We start from the raw sequence: 20,780 nt of genomic DNA on the forward strand, positions 1-20,780 counted from the left end.
AACACATATATATATATATATATATATATATATATACACGCGTACACACAAGCAGGACGGTAGTGGTACTTTTTCCGGAACATGTTACAAAACAAAAAATCTGATATACTATAATTTTTACAGTAATAATAATTGCAAATAAAAAGCACTACTGTAAAATTGCACTAATGTAATGCACTAATTGTAATGCACTAATTGTAATGCACCCTAATAGCCAGTAATTGATACAATAATTTGACGGGGAATTTTTACAGTGTAGAAGAAATATGCTATAAAAAATATTTTCTTTTGAAAAATTTGCCTTTATTTTACAACGCAGTGTACTTTCAGACAAATAGATTCCAACTTTTTTCTAGAATTTTGTTGCCTGAGCTTAAAAAATGAACTGTCGAAACCTGTGAAAAAGACACCATTTTACGTTATGAGTTTATCATTTGCGCCAAATCTTCTTCCCTGGAGCATTCTTTTGAAACTTGTAAACAGATAATAGCCACCAGGGACTAGATATGGAGAATGCGTTGGCTGAGTTAGCAATTGAGATTTCAAGTCGAGCAGTTTTGTCACCGAAACCATCGACTACAGAAAAATGAATAGTTTTGATAAAAGAAAATTTCCTTCTAAGTCATTGGGGCTATTTCTTCAAGGTTTCATCCGAAAAGTGGCCCAGTAATGATGTAAAATACAATCCGTAGAGCGCCTTTTCTTTTTTTATTCCTAGGTAGGGTGATAAATATAGTGTCATATACACACTCAGAAAAAAAAAGATCAAAAGATTTGTCAAATATTGTGTTTTTTGGCCATTTTGAGCGTTCATTTAACTGATTGCATCTTTTTTCACTCGATTGCAGCCACATTTCGTGCAATGTCCTGATCAGTTGAAAAATTTGTTTTTAGTTTGGTTAATATTCTCCAAACAATACACTGAACCTTCAAAACGTTACGAATCGTGTTTAGCAGTGAGTCGAAGTGGTGACCATTCGGAAAACAGTTTCTTCTTGCCCAAATGTTTATGAAAAATATTGCACATACATCTTTTTGATATCTTTATGTTATTAGACGTATTTTGCAAATTCGTTTTAAAGTTGTCCAATACATTTTGAGACTTTTTTTTAATGCTTTCCTTTGTTTTCTAATTCGGACACTCTACGCGCTTAGTTTCATCTAAGCTCATACAGTACTGGCTTAGTTGGCTTTCGCCAATAATCGATGGTTATTATTATCACAATACCCCGATTAGGGTAAACATTAGTGTAGGGAATACGGGGAATAGCATTTATTCATAAAAACACGAGTTTAAAAAATACTGAGTAAATGTTACTTGGTAGTGGCATTAAACCTTCTAAAATGCCAGTGCAGGGAATGTTCAGCAAGTGGATAACTGACAATGGCTCTTAACCTTAAGAAATATCAGTAAAGAGAATATCGGACAATATCCCTATTAATATCAATGTTGAGTATTCATGCAAGTGTATACCAATGAAATGGAACACTCCGCCTTGTTATATCTCGATTATTAATATTGATAAATGGCAATTATTGATAACACTCACGTCACTAATAATCCGTAGTTCATACACTATTTTATTTAATCATTGATACGCACTGTAAAAAATTCCGGATACTTTGCCGGCACCTTGGGCGCATCATGCATTAAATCTATCTTACCAAAAATCTATTTTTATCGTAAAATAATGTGCAGTAATTTTTGTATAATTATAATGGTAAAAATTTGCCTTCATGATGAAAAATCGATTTCATGGTGAAAAGTACTGGCTCCCTGAATACCGGTATATTGTACAGTTATTTGATCTGGAATCTTTTATAGCGTGTAGCAAACAAAGGGATCAAAATTTAAAAATAGAATAAAAACTTGTCCCAACTACTTAAAAAAATAAAATAATATTTTAGCGCAAAATATTATGTATTACAATTTGGCGTATAAATTATATTTTGAAATTTATTTTGGAGCGAAGCTAGTTTGTATAGCCTAAAGGGGAATACGAAGCAAATCCTTTCTCCCACCTGTAATGAAGCAATTTTCGTCCACCCCTTTAACAGAAAAGCGTCAGTGTGAGCATCATCCAAAAACTATTCTATCAGCAAAAAAAATTTGATTTTTCCATTGTTTTGAAAAATGCCAATTTTTTCTTTCTACAAAACCTCGTAACGAAAACTTTGATGTCTCGATAAATAATGGTTGAAATGGAACAAGAGATCGACATGTATTTTTTGAAAGTTCTTTCTTTATTGTACTTCATAGATTTTTATTGGCGCCGTTTCTAAAACATTTAGAGGACATTTATCTTGGGACATTTAGATCATAGTATTACTTTTTTTTATCTTCTTGCTTTGAACAATTTAGTACCGGCATCCTCTTAATCTCTAATATTTATTTTAATAGCTTATTACTTAGGATTATAAAGAGCAAAAACTTCCTAAGCTGTTTTTAGCAAATATTATTTAAAAGATGAGTTCTAATTAAACATAATTCCTAATAAAATTTTGAGAACAAAAATTTTATTAGTTACACTAAGAAAAAAAGTTTTGAGCAAAATTACATGAATACGGTACAATTTATCATGTTTCTAGATACATGGGAGCGCCAAAATGCCTGGTACATTTTACCGAAGCATTCGGTTTTGTAATGATTTTGGTAAAATTAACAATAAACTATGGCTTTATAACATGTCATAAAATCTGGTAAATGTGGAAAACTAGGTAATTTTATCATGGTATTTAAAAATATAGCATAAAATCATTTATTCGGTTAAATTTACTTTTCAATTTTGTATGTTTAACGAAATCTTTGGTAATACGAACTATAATTTTGAAAACCTGAATTTCCGTTAAACCGTTACAACATGAACGGAAAAATTTCCAAAATGAATGGTTTAAATGTCGTATATTTTGGTTTTATTAACCAGAATTATGATTTTTTTACTCAGAAATGCCAATACCGTACAGTACGGTAATTTTAAAAGTTTTTTTTATCTGTGTATAATTTGAAAATTATTAGTTAAATTGTTGTCAAAAACAGTACGCATATATTGTAATGAATGATAAAATGCATAAATAACCAAAAGCCATTTGAAAATATTAAAATTAGCAAGAAATATTTGCATAATACACTTTCGCCACAATAATTTTTACTCTAATAAAGTTAAAAATTTTTAACTTGGATATAATTGTTTCAAAAGTGCTCTCAAAGTTTAAAGAAGAATAGCAATTTTAGAAAGGTAAAACAAAGTTGAAAAATGAGACTGTTGTTGAAAGAAGGGTGGAAAAACATGTCATTAATCTCTGGTTCCAGTGACAACAAGTTTATTGGAAATAATTGTTCTTAAAAATATATTCATTTTTGGTAGAAATACATAATTCAAGTTCAGCATTGTTTTTAAACCGAAGAAATATTGGATATTTAAAAGGCAATGATGTACATAACTACCATTTTGTTATCGACTTAGCAAAGAAAATAATACAATCGATCTCAACAGGGAACGGAAAACAAGTTTTCTAACTCACTTGATGGGACAAATTTTTCTTTATATTATTTTGTTTTATTTCACGCAGTTGGCATCACTAAGAAAAGGCAGACGAGAACCAACTCAGATTGATGGTAGAAGTTGGAAGAAAATTTTGTTTCATAATAGCAAAAGGGAGAAAAAAAAGTTCTCTTTTTCAATTTGAGAAGTTACTGAGATTAATTCCGATTTTTATGTAAATGAAGAGAAACTTCGATGGAACTTTCAGCTTTGGCCATTGACGCAGATTTAAAATTAAATTTGAAGCAGTAGATATAAACAAAACTCATATGTTTTTTTTTTTGTTGAGAAATTTAAATGCTTTGTTGTTACAGCTGTCGTTTGTTTCACTTTCTTCATAACTTTATTCATTTGCAGCTGTATTTACGACTGAAATGGAACTTTTATGATCTCTAAAAAAAGTAATAAAAGAAAGAACTATTATTGTGTCAGTTTGCTACAGAATATCACCATCGAAAAGAAAAGTTGTGTAATTGATGCATTTGTTTAACTGTATTTTAAAATAAGTAAGAAATTTATTATATTCGGAAGCACGCAGACATAAAATTGTTTTCAACCGAAATGTTTCCATGATCCAATTTGAATTGGGTTACCATTAAGCTTTCTAATTTTTGATTTTATCTTCCACTAGCTCGAACATGATTTCTTTTCTTTATTTCTGCTCATAAACATTTGGTTCTTTAACATTAAGGAATTTTTTTCGATGTAATCTTTAAACCTATATTAGTGATGGAATTCAAATTACTCAAAAACTGGTACATTCAATAAAAAATAATAAACGAACTTTTATATTTAAAAAATGTTTAATTCATTTAATTTGTCAACAGTGTTGAATATCAAACTATTTTGTAATCAGTTTTATAGAGATACCTTAAAAACTTTCGTAGGGTTCCCGGAATAGCAATTTTGGGAATAGCAACCTTTTCCGGAATATAGCAATTTTGATTGAAAATTTTATTTATTCGATTGACATTAACAAGTGCGCTTTCAGGTAGTATATAATAATCGAAGTGACATACTTTAGCTCTATGCTGTTTAAAGAATAGTGCCTAGATAGCAGTGTAAATTGGATTTTAAGGTCAGCAACAACCTTTATCACAGATTCAACAAAGGTTATAAATGATTAGCAAATAAACCCTACTAGCTAGAAAAAATGTTAAATTTAACTATGCTAGTTTATGCTCTATGAGATTTGCTTTAAGCTTACATAAACAACCCTTTCATATCGAGATTAAATATGCCTTTACAAAATAAGGCAAGAAAAACCTTTCGAAATCGAGGTTGAATTATCAGTCGCAGATCAAGAGTTAAGTGCGTTCTCAGCCTGAGGATAAATTCACTTTCTCAAGATTTATTTTAGATTTTATGACTATCAATGAAACAAGGTTCATTTGAGCAGGGTCTTATATATTTTCTGCAACACCTTAAGAGTGAACAGTGAACTAATTGTTAAGATTGATCAATACAAACATAATGTTATGTTTGGGAGGCTGGGCAAAGCTTGAATTAAAAATAAAAGGCGAAAATAAGGTTTACAGTAAAAGTTAAAAAATGATATATATATATTTTTGTAATATGTTTTGCATGCCTTTATTCAATCTTTAAGGAATTTAGGTAAGCAATCATGTCATACTGATATTTGTACTAAGTTTTAAACAGGGATAAATTGGTCACTCCCTGATGCCAACCAAATGAAAATAGAATTGCAACGTTTCTCGTAAGGTAGCCTGCTATCTGGATGGTTGCTAAACGTTTAATAACTATTAATTTGACATCTCTAGTTTGTAATATTAGTTGAATTGGTGTTGCTAGACTGACTACACTGCACCAGGAGGTTTTAAACGTGTGGAAGAAACATAAATTGAGATTTTTATTAACTACTACTTAAATGCTTTTTTTTTCACTTTTAATCATATTATTACGCTGATAATGATTAAAAGTTAAATATAAATGAACTTTAAACTAAAACTTTTAAATTTTTATTGAATATAATATGCTTATAATGCTTTATTATTTACTGTTAAATTCGCCAGCGCTATTGAAATAAGTCCTGTGACAAAATCGATCATTATTTCAATATTGATTGGCATTAGGAAATGCACACTATCTTTATTCAAAATGTAGAAGCGAAGCAATTAAGAATGCAATACTCTAAGAATTTTAGAGCAATATTTTCTCCTCTTGGTGTTATAAAATATTCATGTTAATGTCTAGCAGGAGTATAGGAAGACTGGCTCGCGTAACTAATTTTATTAAAGTATTGGAAGACGGAGGATGACAATTTTTAAATACTTAGTTTTAATTACTTAGTTTTTCAACAATGCTAATTTAAAAATTGCTTTAGCAAATCATTTCAGTAATTTATTGGTTTATTCAGAAATAGTTTAATATCGCAAACAACTTTAACAGCTGGATGCGTAAAGAGCCAGACAATTTCGGCAGTTCAGCTTCAACAACTTCATAATTATTTGCAGCTCCATTTGGTAATAAGTTGCAGATGTTACTTTGGGAAACAATAAGTTTGAAATTCAAATAAAGATAAAAATGAGGTAAATCAATTCTCATTAAACATGTTTGAATTTGTAACCGAGATAATGTTATAATTATATTGCCAAAATTTCTCAAATATAGAATAATTTGACGTGGAAAATTTGTAGAAATACTGTTTTTGAACTTAAAAATAAAAAATAAAATATTTGCAAACTTTTCTAAACATTGAAAATGTTATTGATATATTAATAAATATAGTTTGAGTTAACTCTTTGATACTGAATTTCTTTAAACATATTTTTCATATTTTTGTTCATTATTTTGTATAAATTTAGGTTAAAATAAGTGAAAAATATTATATTTAGTATTTTGATAATTTATGGATATGAAATACAGCATAAAAACACCAGTGTTTTTTTCCTGCGTTAAAGTTTCACTTCCAAGCAATAATTTTTCAGATTTGTTCTTATTTACAGTTATTTAGATTTAAGAGAAACAGTTATTCATTATTGAAACTTCTTTAATTTACAAAATTAATTATTGATAAATTTTTGAATATGTTCGTAAAAAAAAAATTGAACTACTTTTTTTGGTTTCTAACTTTAGTACAAATATAATTCCAAGAGTCTAACAGAGTTTTTTTAGTAACTATTATACTATTATTTATAATTAAAAAATACCGCAAAATAATTTTGCTTGTAAATAGAGAGTCAGAAAAATATATATAAAGGGAACACTGGCATCCTATTTTCGTCAAAGGTTAATGGATTTCATTTTATAACTTAGAAATATATTTACATTATAATTTACAATAAAAATGCATCATTTTAGCTTGTTGAATCTTAAAAACAATCAATTTTGCTTAACATTAATTACTTAACGGTTTAAATTATTTTTTATATTTTTTGTAGTGTATATTTTGTTTTCCCATTTTAATTAAAGGAAGCTTAAATTACTTCTTTCCTGAAAACTTTGCTTATAATGCAGGTATTTCATTTTATCAAAGAAACCGTTTCATTTTGTGATTAAACACTCCATAACTTTATTCTTTGAGAAACGACTCATATGCGCACTTTGTGTAACCAATAATTGAAAATCGGTGACATTCAACAATGTGCTTCGACCAATTCCTTTAATGTGTTGAAAGCGTATCAAGAAAACTTTCGGTAATAAAGACAATGAAAAAGTACTTTGTTAGTTGCACTAACTGATTGAGATTAGTTAAAGCTATTTCAGGAGCCAACTTTTAATTTGAGAAACATTAAATAAATGTATCAATGTTTCACTAATGATGCTAATGAAAGGCTATATTTTTTAAAATTATGCAAGCATTCTTAATTTTTTATAAGTCATTTTATTGTTCAATAATTACGAAGAAAAACGTTTTGATATCGCTGCAATACTTTATTTGAGAGGAAGTTCTGATTATCTAAATAACCTCGAGATAAAAGTTAATATGATCTACTTATAATCAAAAAAAGGAATTTTATTTTTGTGATTAAGGCAGGTGTCGAAGCCATGTAAAGTAGTAAATTCTATTTCCATTCACTTGCAAAGGTTTCCGAGTAAATTGCATTTATGATTACATCTATCAAGAAGAGAAGGAAGGGGCGTATTTGATTTTTAAACTGAATGAAATATCTTATGCTTATTTTTGCATGACAGGAGCTATTCAAGTTGAATTTCCTCAAAATATACGCTCAAAAATCTATGATTAAAAAACAACAACAATTATTTGCTTCAATTTTCTTAACAGAGGACATGCCAGGTTCAAAGGATTTGATCCTGGAAGTACCCTGTTAAATGAAATACATTTTAAAAGGTACGATAATTTCCTGTAATTCGCTTTAAACGAAAACTTTTATTTTGTTTATTTAGAAATCGAAACCAATCAATTAAACATAAAATGTGCTGCCGTCATTCTCCAGTTGATCATTGAAATTATTTGCATAATTTAAGTCCATCTAGTTTTTTCAAACATTTTTATTGATTTAATTCTAATTCACATTCTCCGCAGATAGTGGAGTAAGGAAAGACTTACACCATTGTTCTGACTTTATGGAAATGCCGAAATGTTCGGTAATTTTTACCGAAGCATCTTGCTGATGATTTTACTAAAATTAACTGTAAAATATAATTTTATAATAAGTGATAAAATTTGATAAATGTAATAAAATTTGGAAATTTTATCATGATATCTTAGAACATGACATATAAATAATTTAATTTGCTAATCTTACTCTTCTATTTTTTACTAAATATGTGGTAATAAGAACTATAATTTTGAAAACCAGAATTTCCGGTAAATAGCTATTATATGAACGGAAAAGTTAATAAATGAATGGTTTGAATTCCGTAAATCTCAGTTTAATGGACCAAAATGATACAACACAATACTATACAGTACGGTAATTTTACCCGATTTTTCTCCATGCTTGTTTCAAAAGTGTTTATTATATATCCGGAAGGGATTCTAAACTTGTTAATGCATTACTATTTCCTTGATAATATATAGTTTAAAACTAGATATAAACTAAACGTTTTCAATAGCTTTCCAGAAAGTAATATCAATGGACCAATAAAAATCTGTTACAAACAACGGTAACAAAATCCATTCGATTAATTTTAGTGAAAAAATTTCAAATGCTTCTAAAATATCTTTGTTCATCTGTTACTCCATTTGGCGGCATGCAACTGGTCCATAACAATGCACATTGGTAATCTCCTTATATAGATTGGCGAAAGTATAGTTTTGTAGTAAGCTCTCACTTTCCATAATAATAGATAACAGAAAACCTTTTGGGTTTATCATCTATAGTAAATCGCTGGTAATCTTCTAGGGTATTCTAAGATGGTTGTGATATTCCCAAAGCTGTATAATTTCGGGAGGGTGGAACTAAAAGGGTTTCAGAATTGCTGGATTTCAGACTTCTCGTCGTCAAGATAAGGACATTGCGTCTGCTTTTATCAAGGAAGAAAAGCTTCTCCTGGAAAAGGGATGTTTTTCTCCAAAAGGTCTAAGAACTCTTTCTAATTTAAGTAAGTATTTGACTTTTTTTGTAGATATGATAAATCATCTTGAGTGGACAAATAGTTAAACTAGTTTTTGAACACAAAACTATTTTTTCTTGCTTTTCATAGAGTAAGGTAATTTGCACTAAATATTTTATACTAATTAAATGTTTAGAAATATACTTGGAAAAGTACGAAAAGTTTTGATTAATTAAACTTATTAAATAAATAGTCCCCGGAAACGGATGCGGTAAAATATTACTGCAAGTTTTGAAAATGGGCGCCCGTATTTGAGCGCTTAAAACATGTCGACTGTTATTTCCAATTTGTATATTTTCGAAGCGAATGAAGTTTTTAATCAAGTAATATTGAATTTATGCTAAATGAAATTTTTTGCAAATCAACATTCTACATTTTTATACTTAATTGAATGCTTTTATATTTTTCTAATAAAAATGCTTTCATGAAAGCAGACAACCTTAGTTTTCTTGAAAATGGGATCTTATTTTTGTGGCAAAAATTTACGAACTCTTCCGGGTTCACTAATTTCTGTGTTATCTAGTACGAAGTGTTATCTAGAAAAAGCAATTCTACATTAATAATTTTCTCTTAAATAAAATTAATTTATTTTGTCGTAAATCGAATGTAAGCCATGACAATGCATCCTTCTTATTATATTAATATAAAATATGTTTCAATATGCTTAATAAGGAACTACTCAGACTTCAATTTCCATGAAGCTTAAACTATTCAGATCGATTTTAGAATATTCAAAAAATATCATCCCACAAATTTTCAGTTCTTCATGGTTTCATTGAAGGGCCGAATCTCACTGGAGAAGAGAGATTGTGTCGGAAGCTAGTTTCACAGCGAGGAACTTATTCTAATATCGAAGCAGGTGTGAAAAGTAATTAGTTGCCAGTGTCCTTTGGCTTGTCAGCGAAACTTCCTTCGAGGAAGGAAACGTCATTAGAGACTGCTTTTAAGCCGTTACATTTCATTCCTGGAATTTAACAATTTCACATCAGATAAATGTTTAGCTATCCGAAGCTTTCCTAGACCGAAGAATTTATTTTTATAATTTTAACTCATTTTTCTTTCGTAAGCGAAAAAATTGGAATTGAAACTGCTTAAAATGTTTATTTTATCCACGTCGGGCTATAAATCAATAAATTGAAAGACGTAAAATTGAAATAAATTTTTATTAAATCAACGCGCTAATCCGATTTATTTAATTAACGTTTTTTAATATAATTAACGTGTTTTTTTACAATTTAATGAACGTGCTTTTAACATGTTTATATATAAACGTAATTAGATTTCTCTTTGAAGAATTCATTTTAATAATTTTAAGTCATTCTTCTTTTGTGAACGAAAAAATTGAAATTAAAACTGTTTAAAATGTTAATTTTATCCCCGTCGGGCTATATATCAATAAATAGAAAAACGTAAAATTGAAATGAAATTTTATTAAATTAACGTGTTAATACAATTTATTTAATTAACGTTTTTATTTAATTAACGTTTTTTATTTAATTTACGAGTTTAATTAGCGTGTTTTTAACACTTAATTAACGTGCTTTTTAATATATAAACACCATTAGATTTCACTTTGATTAATAATAGCTGTAATCATCTCTATTTGGAATAGTTATGTTTTTACTGAGCTCTTGTTTTCATTTTTGAACACCATGTCTTCAAACTAATACAAGTACGTGTAACAAGTATGTTAAAAATACAAGTATGTGTGATTAATGATTCATTACAAAAATTAAAACCTGTTTATATGCCTATCTCATCTGATAACACGTTTTGTAAAGACTATAAACCAGGTTACAAGAAGTCTGTTCGAAATATCTTACACTCGTAGGGGGAATGTTTATTAGTGTTTAACATCATTTCATTTTCATGCTATAATGGGTTATGAGTTAATAAGTCATAGTCACACTTAATCATATTGGCCTTTCTGACAAATACGTCATTATACAGTAGGATTTTACACGTGATACACATTTGTATTTCTCCAGTCCACATAATTCAAATTTCCTGTTACATGTTACACATTTCCTGCAGCAGTAAGTTGCACAATATCACTACAGGACATGTTTAGATCATATGCCTGGAGATGCATCGTATACCGTGCCCGATGTTGTGCTCAATGTCATACCTTCTCAAAGATAATGCATCTTATACCGATGTTTGAACTCGAAGTTTGTCACCTGTTTGAACATGTCCTGTTCTCACAAAACATGGATCATCTTCAGCAGTATTGGCGTTAAATATTTAACATGTGTGAAAATATTATAAAAACATTAGACACACTTTTTTTTAGTTTTTTCTTCTAATAAAGATCTTTTTTGTGCAATGCATTTGTTCATCGTCCTTCACGGAGAAAAACATTTTTGTAAAATTACCGAACAGTATGGTAATGACATTTCTGAAGAAAAAACAACAACGTAATTCTAGTAATTAAACCCAAAATATACGGTTTTTACATCTTTCATCTGGTAATTTTTCTGCACACTCGATAACGGTTTTCCGGAAATTCTAGTTTTCAAACTTATAGTTCTTACTACCACATATTAAAAAAAAATTACAAACCTGAAAAGTAAATTTAATCGAATAAATGGTTTTTAAACCATGCTCAAAGGTATCATGCTTTAAGAAATAATAAATATATAATAGATATATTTGCTCCAGGGAAATATTTTTTTTACTCCAAAATATTAAGAAGTCAAGAAATAATTTCAGTAAATTTAAATAGTTTAAGCAGATATCATTACAAATTTATTCTAAATCAAGAATATTTTTTAGATTTTGCATTATTAGAGATAAGAAAAGGGATTGTTCATTTTTGCTTTCATAAACCCATATAACCTGTGACATTTCGGCTTCTTTTCCACTAATAATTTTCAAGCTTCATTTTTAAGCACGAAATATATTTTGAATATTTTTTAGTTATCTACTAGAAAAATAAATAGGCTATATCTAAAATAAACTGAATCCATCTTTGGGGAGGGGAGCTAAAAACATAATACTATGTTTGAGTTTTTTCAGATTTTCCAAGTTTTTTTAAAATTTAAAATATTTCTCCGTTTTAGAATCTTTACAAAAATGCGACGTGAGTTCGATTTGCCTATGATAGGAAATATGTTATATCAGCTTAAATGGTTAAATAAAACGACAGATCTCAAAGATATGTATATAGTAAGTACTGTAAATAAAAAAAATTCCTTACAGTCACTGCAGAAAAATATTTGGAATAAAATACAGAAATGCGAATTTGTGTTCGATGTCAAACATTTAGTTTATAATACTTGCAACTTTTATACCTCTAATACAATGTGTAAAAGTTTGTATTTATTGTGTTTTATAAGGATCAAACAATATTTTATAACCGACGATGAATAATTTTGTTTTACAATTACCACTGTTCAACTCCGTAGCCTTTTAATTTAAAACCCAATCCGGAAGACAACGGAACTCCTGAATAAAGTATGGGGTGAAATTTGCCTTCGTACAGGACTTTTTGAGAGAGCTAACCCGCTTTAGTGTTACATGGAGAGTAAAACCACGAAAACCTTCCACGGATAATCTGACGGCAAAGAGACTTTAATCTACTACTGAATAAAGTATGGAAAGAAATTTGCCTTTGTGAGTGACTTTTTGATAGAACTAATTCGCATTAGTGTTATATGGAGAGGAAAACTAAGAAAATCTCCCATGGTTAGTCTGACGGAAAGGGACAAAAACCTATGATCCGTCTACCACTGAATAAAGTATGAGAGAAATTTTCCTTCGTGGAGGACGTTTTGAAGGAACTAACCCACTTTGGTGTTGTATGGAGTGGAAAACCACGAAAACCTCCCACGGGTAATCTGAAGGCAAGGAGTTCTATTTACTATATGGAGTTAATTTTACTATATGTTGATGAATATACGGTATTTAAACCATTTCCATTCACATGATAACAGTTTACCTGAAATTCTGGTTTTCAAAATTATAGTTCTTATTACTAGTTATTTAATAAAAAATGCAAAATTGAAATTTTTTTTAACAAATAAATGGTTTTTATGCTAAGGTATCATAATAAAAGCACAAAATTTTATCATATGTAATATAATGCTGTTGTATTGTGAATTTTACCCAAATCATTAAAAATGCGCTCAAAAAAATTACCGAACTTTTTGATGTAATCGTAAAGTCAAAAAATTGTAAATTTCACCATATTCTGGTAGTTTTAACTATACTTTTTTGTCAGTGCATATTATAAAAAAGAAATAAAATTAAAAAATGATTAAATTATATGGGAAGTTTTTATTTTTGAAAACTAAAGTTGATAATTGAACCTAAATTTGAAAAAGAATTATTTGATGCGATCTTAACAAATTGTTTACTTATCCCTAATGTAATAATTCAAACAGTAGTTTTAAAACTTATTTTGAACATTAATAGGAAATATGCACTGTCTGTTTTTGAACATTTTGTTGGTATTTATAGTTCTTCTATTGACTGTAATATTTGGCCAAAGATGAGGAAGAGTTTTTTTTTTAAATTTATTTAACGTAAAAAGTATTAGTATTTCATTAAATAACAGTATTGAGTTCTACAGCATACTACTTATGATTATATTTGAATTTTATTTGTAGTTTATACGAAAGCATATAGCGGAAAATTATATTATTTTCCAAAAATCATTAGTAAGCAAAAAGTCGGATATAAGCTAATTTTTAAGGTCATTTTAATAAAGGTCTAAGTTTTTTTTTTAATTCGCAAGAGTTCTTTGAGTAATTACTGGATTTCTCATAATGATTTCCTTTTTTTAAAAAAAAGAAATGCAATGGTTTGCGTAGCAGTAAAAAATCAGATTCCTTCGTTTTTTTTATTAAGGAAGACATTAAAAGTTCGTGTCACGAGTTAGAGAGCGAAACTTCAAAAAATAAAACAAGCTAAATTTAAGATTTCTGGCGGATTCTGCAGAAAAAAAATTGATAAGAAAATTTTCTTATGAATAAAAACCTTTTTCTCTTAATTGCATGTCAAAATGCCCAGAAAGTTTTTTTTAAAACTCGATATGCGACTAAAAAATACCGAAGGTTAAATAGAAAGTAATATAGAGTAGAGTGATAAAAGAAATTTCGCATAATCAATCTAATTTGACTTTAAATTAAATGTAAATGGGTCTAGACCATTGAAATTCGTCCCATAAAGATAAGTTCATCTTCAAACGTTTAAAATTTTAAAAAATGTGGGAAAAAGTTTAAGGCTATTACAGTATTTGTTAAGTATATGATTTCGTAACTAATTACAGTGAACTCTCATTAAAAAGAAATCGCTCACTACTAGTAAAAGAATTAAGTATCAGATAATTTTCTGTCTTGTGCAAGCACACATTTTTATGAAATATAAATATTAAGATTTCATTACTTCAAAACTTCATAATAATATTGTCAAACTTAAAAAGAAAGGATAGTTAAAACTTTTTTTGTTAATTTAATGGTTAATAAGAACTTACACAATGGGAAATACGTTTACTTATTGTATTAACTTTTAGTTCATTGTTTAAAAGATTTCAATTTCGACAAAACAAGTCTTTAACCTATTTTTTTTTGGAAAAAAAAATCTGATTTGCGGACATGTTCACAGATTTTTTTATTTAATTGTTTTGACAATTTATTTAATGGTTATTTAACTATAATCAAACCAAACAGTAAAACAACCATAAATAAGATGGTATTCAAACTGTTAAGTGTAAGAAAAGCAGTTTGTCTTAAGCAGAGTTTTTCGTAGCTAAATTTAAAGTTTAAATCAAATTGTTGCCATAGTAAACCCTTTTGGTCTTAGAAACTAAAAATTCGAAAACCCTAGCAAAAAAAAAGGTTAGCATGGAAAAAACTTTTTGAGAAGGTCAAGGCCCACCCTTTGCAGTCGAGCCATAGATGATGATGATGAAAATGATTTCGGCCGGCGGTTGCTTTTTATACTTAAAAAACATTTAAGGTCAAACTGCACAAGAACAATCAAGACATAATTAGGCCTATTTTAACTCATGCAGCTGAAACATCGTTATTGACATGCATAGATAAGAAAACATTCGCAATTTTTAGGTAAAACAAGTCTTTTTGAAAGGAGTTGCAAATATAGAATTATGAAGAATTTACAAAACCCCAGGCCAAATTAATTTTATTAAAATCCAATAAAAATTCAATATCCAAGGTAAAGATGGGAGGGACATTTAATTAGATTTAAAGGCATTAAGACCACCAAAAAAAGTATTTATAAAGAAATTAAATAACACTACAAAGAGAATGCGGCCCAAGCGTAGGTGCTTTGACTGTCTCAATAGTGATGTAAGAAAATTCAGAATAATTATGCAGAAGGGCATGGCCAAAAATAAGGTCGCGTGGATTCAAGTTTAGGCTGTCGTGTTACTGAGGAAGGAAGATAAGAACTTCTAAATGCGTGTTTTGCGTAATCTAATAATGTAAAATCATCAGAAAATGCAGAAATAATGATAAATAAAAAATTTAAATTATTTAGCTGTGTCGGTAAATGCATTTCAAGTTAATGCACGATGTCGAAGTAAACAAAGTATTTTCCCCTGTACGAAGAACGAATATCCAACTAGCATCATATAAAAATTATAATATAGTTCAAAACTGTAATATAGTTGCTATAATATAATTCATATATATATTTACAGTTCCTGGGCAAATTATTAGACGCACTATAAGATTCTGCATAAAATCTTAATTATCAGGTGACACTATACAGCTTTATTTTTTTTACGCGACTGAAACCGGTTTGCACTCGGATACGTTCGTGCATAAATCGGTTAAATTAGACGATATATAATACAAATTTGACGATTGGATAAATTAGACGATATATTACATAAATATAAAATATTNATGCTAAAAGATACTTTGAGAATCTATCAATTCGTGGTTGACACAAACATGCAGAAGGGGAATTCTTTAACAATTCACATATTCCAAAATAGTAATATCAAATATATTTTGCTCCCCCCAAATATTTTTACACAACATTCTTTAAAAGTCAGTATGTAGTAAGTCAGTAAAGGTCTTAATTTCTATATATATAGAACATTTTATTCACGTTGAAATATTGAAAAAGAAATAAATAAAAGAAATAGAAAAAAATAAATAATTAAAAAAATTTAGAAATTAAACTTAGACCGGGATAGGACACCTGACCCCTCGGACTCCTCATTTTTTCGCTAACCAACCCGCGACACTTCTAACCACGCCCCGTCTCACACGCTGGTTCCACGAATATTAAGCCTAAAGAACTTTCCTGCTGTTATTTATCGGAACCTATTATAGGCCCCCTAATTTGTCTATAAAAACTTCCTTGGTATGGTTGTTTAGTTTTTTGAACTACAATTTCTGGCTACGTTTGAAAATTATAAGTTAGTATTAAATGGTGTTGATTCGTATGCGTAGGTTTCCACATCTTTGATGTATTCCTTTTTTCATTAGCTTTTGAATTACCTTTTTTTTAGTTAAGCATTTATTTTTTATTATTCTTTTCCTAGTGTGTTTATTCTTGTGGGATATATTCTTTTCTTTCAATGAAAGAAAGAAAGTTTCGTTTTTTATTTTATATTTGCAGGGAATAACAGCGATATCCCATTTGAAGTGAAATTTCCTTTGAAGGAGTTTCAAAGTTTCCATGTTTCTCTGCTATGTAGTGTACAGCTATTTTTGTATGGAGTAATTTTATGTGGTTTTCTAACTTATAAAAAAGTCGACATTGCATGCAGTGAAGATGAAAAAAGCATAGTATCATAGACTAGTAAAACAATATGTCATTGAAATTCTGCTATAAAAATAGTTTTCAAGAAATAACAATTAAAAAGACTATTTTTTTAAAAGAAATATGTAACTATAAATCAATATTTATTGAAAATACTCAAATAAAAGAGCCGTGATGGCTCAGTGGTTAAGGCGCCGAATGGTAATAGTGGAAAACTGGAGTTCGTTCTCCAGTGCTGGCTTGAGCCCCACCTAGCTTCAGCGATGGGTACCACCATGTATAGGAATTAAAGGTGTCCTATGAGCGGTGCTTCCTACATTGTACCAATCGCGTCGTTGGTCATGAAATTGTGGATCCTTAACCTCATTGACTCTCTGGCATACAACGGGCTGTTGCTTTTTTCACTTATTAAAGAGTTTGGTTATATATCTCGAACTTAAATTACGGATTCAGTTGTGCATTGAACACGTTTTCAATCTCGTTATTTTTTAATAATTATGTCACTTTTCGTATTTAAATGAAATACCAAGTTTGAAGTTCATTTATACACTACCTTACAATAATGGAAGAGACACTTTCAGCTTTTAAAATTTTTCATTAAATATTTAAAAGATTATATTGCAACTTTAGAGGTGTTTAGTTAAGGTTTAATTAAAATTTAATGGCTTAAGAGGTTTTGGCAGAAAATCAAGCAATAAGTTTGTAACTTGTATAGATTACTTAAGTTGTCATTTTTAATAGCTGAGTGAAGTTTTGTAAACCTAGCGTAAATATTAATAGAGATATGGATGGATAAATGTCATAGAGATTTTTTTAAATAAAAAAATACTTTTTTTGTCGTTAGTTTTTTTGCTATAAGTTTATAAATATTTAATGTAAACAAAAATTTTTTTGGAGCAATTTAAAATTAATTACAAATTTAGTGATATAAAATTTTAAAAGAATTCGTTTAAAACTGTGCAAGATATGAGTATTTAAAGTAGCTTTTTAAATTGCGCATGTGCAGAAATTATTTTTTAACTTTGTATTTGGCAACAATAAAAAAAATTATTCAAAAAGTTTTACATTTCTAAGTACTTTTTGTACTTTTTAAAAGAAAGCTCACAACAATAAAGGGTTTTGCACAAATTTCATTTTGTAGTATTAAGCAAGAATTATTAAAAATGAGATTAGCCCTGGGAGAGATCCCTCCCATAAAAGTACGTTGTTTTTCGCCTGTTTTCTTTCCTTACACCATCACGTTTTGGTTTCGGGACGATTATTGTAAGGTATTATCATTTGTTATTGAATTTTGTCTTATAATACAAAATAAAATTTGCGGAAAACCTTTGATCATTTCGAGCTTTCTCCTAAAAAGTACAAAAACTACTTAGAAAATTGCTTGAAACTTTTAAAATTTGTATAATATTCAAATCAGACTTTTTTCATTACTTACCAAACACGATTCACAACAAAATTATGAAAAAATCTTTGTAGTATTTTTTGTGTGCATAAGCAGTATAAAAGAACTAACTTAAATACTTATATTTGCACAGTTCTTAGCGAATTTTTTAAAATTTTTAAATCATTAATTTTGTATTTAATTTTAAATTGCTCCAAATCTTTTTTTATTTCCATTGAATATTTATAAAGTTATATCATAATAATTTTTTATAATAAGAATAATAATTTTTTATAAAAATATACCTACGCCATAAATACTTACTCTGGGTTTACGAAATTTTATGCATTTATTAAAAATATCAACCAAAGTAGCAAATACAAGTAACAAACTTATTGCTTGATTCTATTCTCTGGCATAGGGTATTCGAAAATATTAATTTTCCTTCGTAATTTATTGTCGGTTTCTCAAACCTCTGAAAGCTTTAAATTTTTCTTGCTACGAATAAAAAATGACATGTACTAAACATCTCTGAAGTTATAAAACAATACTTTAAATGATTCTTGAGAAATTTAAAAAAAAAGTCAAAAACTCAAAGTGTCTCTTTCATTATTGTAGGGTAGTGTATATCTCAGACTTAGTTTTAAGAATTTAGTAGTGCACTCAACGTTTAGCACACTATTAATGTCTTATTTTTAAATAAATTTACTCACTCTGAATTGATATTTTACGGAAATACCAAATACACAATTAAATTTTATAATTTGAACTTAACTTGTGAACTCAATTGTACAGCGTACGAAAGAGAAAAAAAAATAGATGACTGAACAACTTTTGATCTAATGATCGGATCTTCACGGTCTAGGATTCAATCTTAATAGTTTAAAATTCGTTTACACGGTAACTATTCAACCGATTTTACTTAAATTTTGCATTATGCCATTTAAAATTACACATTTTAAAACGATGTGAAAAACTGTCTACCAATTTAAAATTCTTCATACTAGTATTAAATAAAGTAATAAAAAATAATAAATACTTATTTGAAGTTATAGTTTGCTTGGAATTATCTTTGGAGTAATGAATTTTATAATAGTAATCACAAACTTTTCAAATCACTTAAGAATTTCTTGAGATATGGAAAAATACGTAAAAAGTAAAATTAGCGTAAAAAGTAAAATTAATTAAAAGTAATTAGTAATTAAGCACTTCAAGCTTTGGACTGCTCTCCTGACCAAACTATTAGGACCATATTTCCCAAATTGCAGTTACCACCTATTTTTTTTGGGGGGGGGCATTGTACATGCATTCAACTTCGAAGTGATGGATTTGTTTGAAGCCGAAATTGTTCACATAGATTGATTAATGTAAATATCTAACATAAGGAAAAATCATATCAGGTCGTGTTCAATAAATTTTTGATGTTTTTTTCCCCAATTTTTTTTAATGTTTCAGAGTAAAAGAATGTTAACGAACATTCATTAACACTAACTTCTAAGTTAGTGTTAACGAAAAGAATGTGTTATCTATGACCATGAAACATAATGTCGTAATTAGGTCGAAAAGTATTATATCTTAATGAGACTCGTGATGAGTTTAAAATTGTGACTGGTGATTGTAAAAATTTGTCAACCAGTTAAATTGGGTAAAAAACAATAATAAATGTTTGATTGAAACACGTTAAAAATGATGAATAGTTTTGTCATTATTCCCTCAAATTCTTTTATTGGGTTTATAGTTACAATAGGACAAAATTAAAGTCTTTTAGTATGAATATGTTAGCAATTATTAAGTAACAATTATCCGTTAAAAATTGTTAATTAACAAAACAGTAATTAACATTAGTAAAACTTGTATAAAATTGAAGATATTTTATTAAATTATTATGTTAAAAGCCACAGTTACAAAATTGAAAAACGTGTTTAAATTTACTATTTTTAAATAAAAATATGCTGAATAATATACATAAGAGAATTGAAAAGTATTTATTTGCTGTCTTTCTAACTATACTTATACACTGAAAAAAAATCTGGAAAAATATTGGTACTGTTATGGAAATGATATTTGTGGTAAAAAAGCATTATTCTGGTTAATAAAATCAAAATATACGGTATTAAAACTATTCATTTGGTAACTTTTCTATTCACATGGTAAGGGTTTACCGGATATTCTCGTATGTGAAGCAAAATTTACAGAGTAAATGGTCTTATGTCATGTTCTAAGGTATCATGATAAAGTTACCAAATTTGACCACATTTACCAAATTTTATCTCATATTATAAAACTATACTTTATTGTTAATTTTACCAATCTCAATATCAATGCACTTAGGTCAAAATTACCTATCTTTTTGTTGTTCTCATAGAAACAAGGTAAGTTTTACCATTTTAAATTAGTTTTGATCATGCTTGTTTCTCAGTGTATATTTTTAAATTTGATAAAACTTAATAATTTTTTAACGAAAAAGAATTTATATTTTCAATGTATGGAATATAAACTAGACAAAAATGAATATATTTCAGTAAAAATTCAGTGGCTTGTCAAATCTTATTAATCTTTAAAAGTTTCTTCACCGT

At 28.3% G+C, this 20,780-nt stretch overlaps 1 protein-coding gene across 3 annotated transcripts in view; it reads left to right on the forward strand.

The window, feature by feature from the left end:
• Positions 1-20,780, forward strand: part of LOC107445120 (potassium/sodium hyperpolarization-activated cyclic nucleotide-gated channel 2-like) — a 627,568-nt gene that overhangs the window by 40,326 nt on the left and 566,462 nt on the right. For 2 of the 3 annotated variants that reach the window (XM_071178703.1, XM_071178705.1), the window contains exon 1: positions 8,873-9,071. The exons of the other annotated variant lie outside the window; for it this stretch is intronic. The gene's annotated coding sequence lies outside the window, so the exon portion shown is untranslated. Of the gene's footprint in view, positions 1-8,872; positions 9,072-20,780 lie in introns of those variants that run through there. 3 annotated transcript variants of the gene reach the window in all.

Source organism: Parasteatoda tepidariorum, chromosome 3, assembly GCF_043381705.1.
Source record: "Parasteatoda tepidariorum isolate YZ-2023 chromosome 3, CAS_Ptep_4.0, whole genome shotgun sequence".
NCBI classification, from domain to species: Eukaryota; Metazoa; Arthropoda; class Arachnida; order Araneae; family Theridiidae; genus Parasteatoda; species Parasteatoda tepidariorum.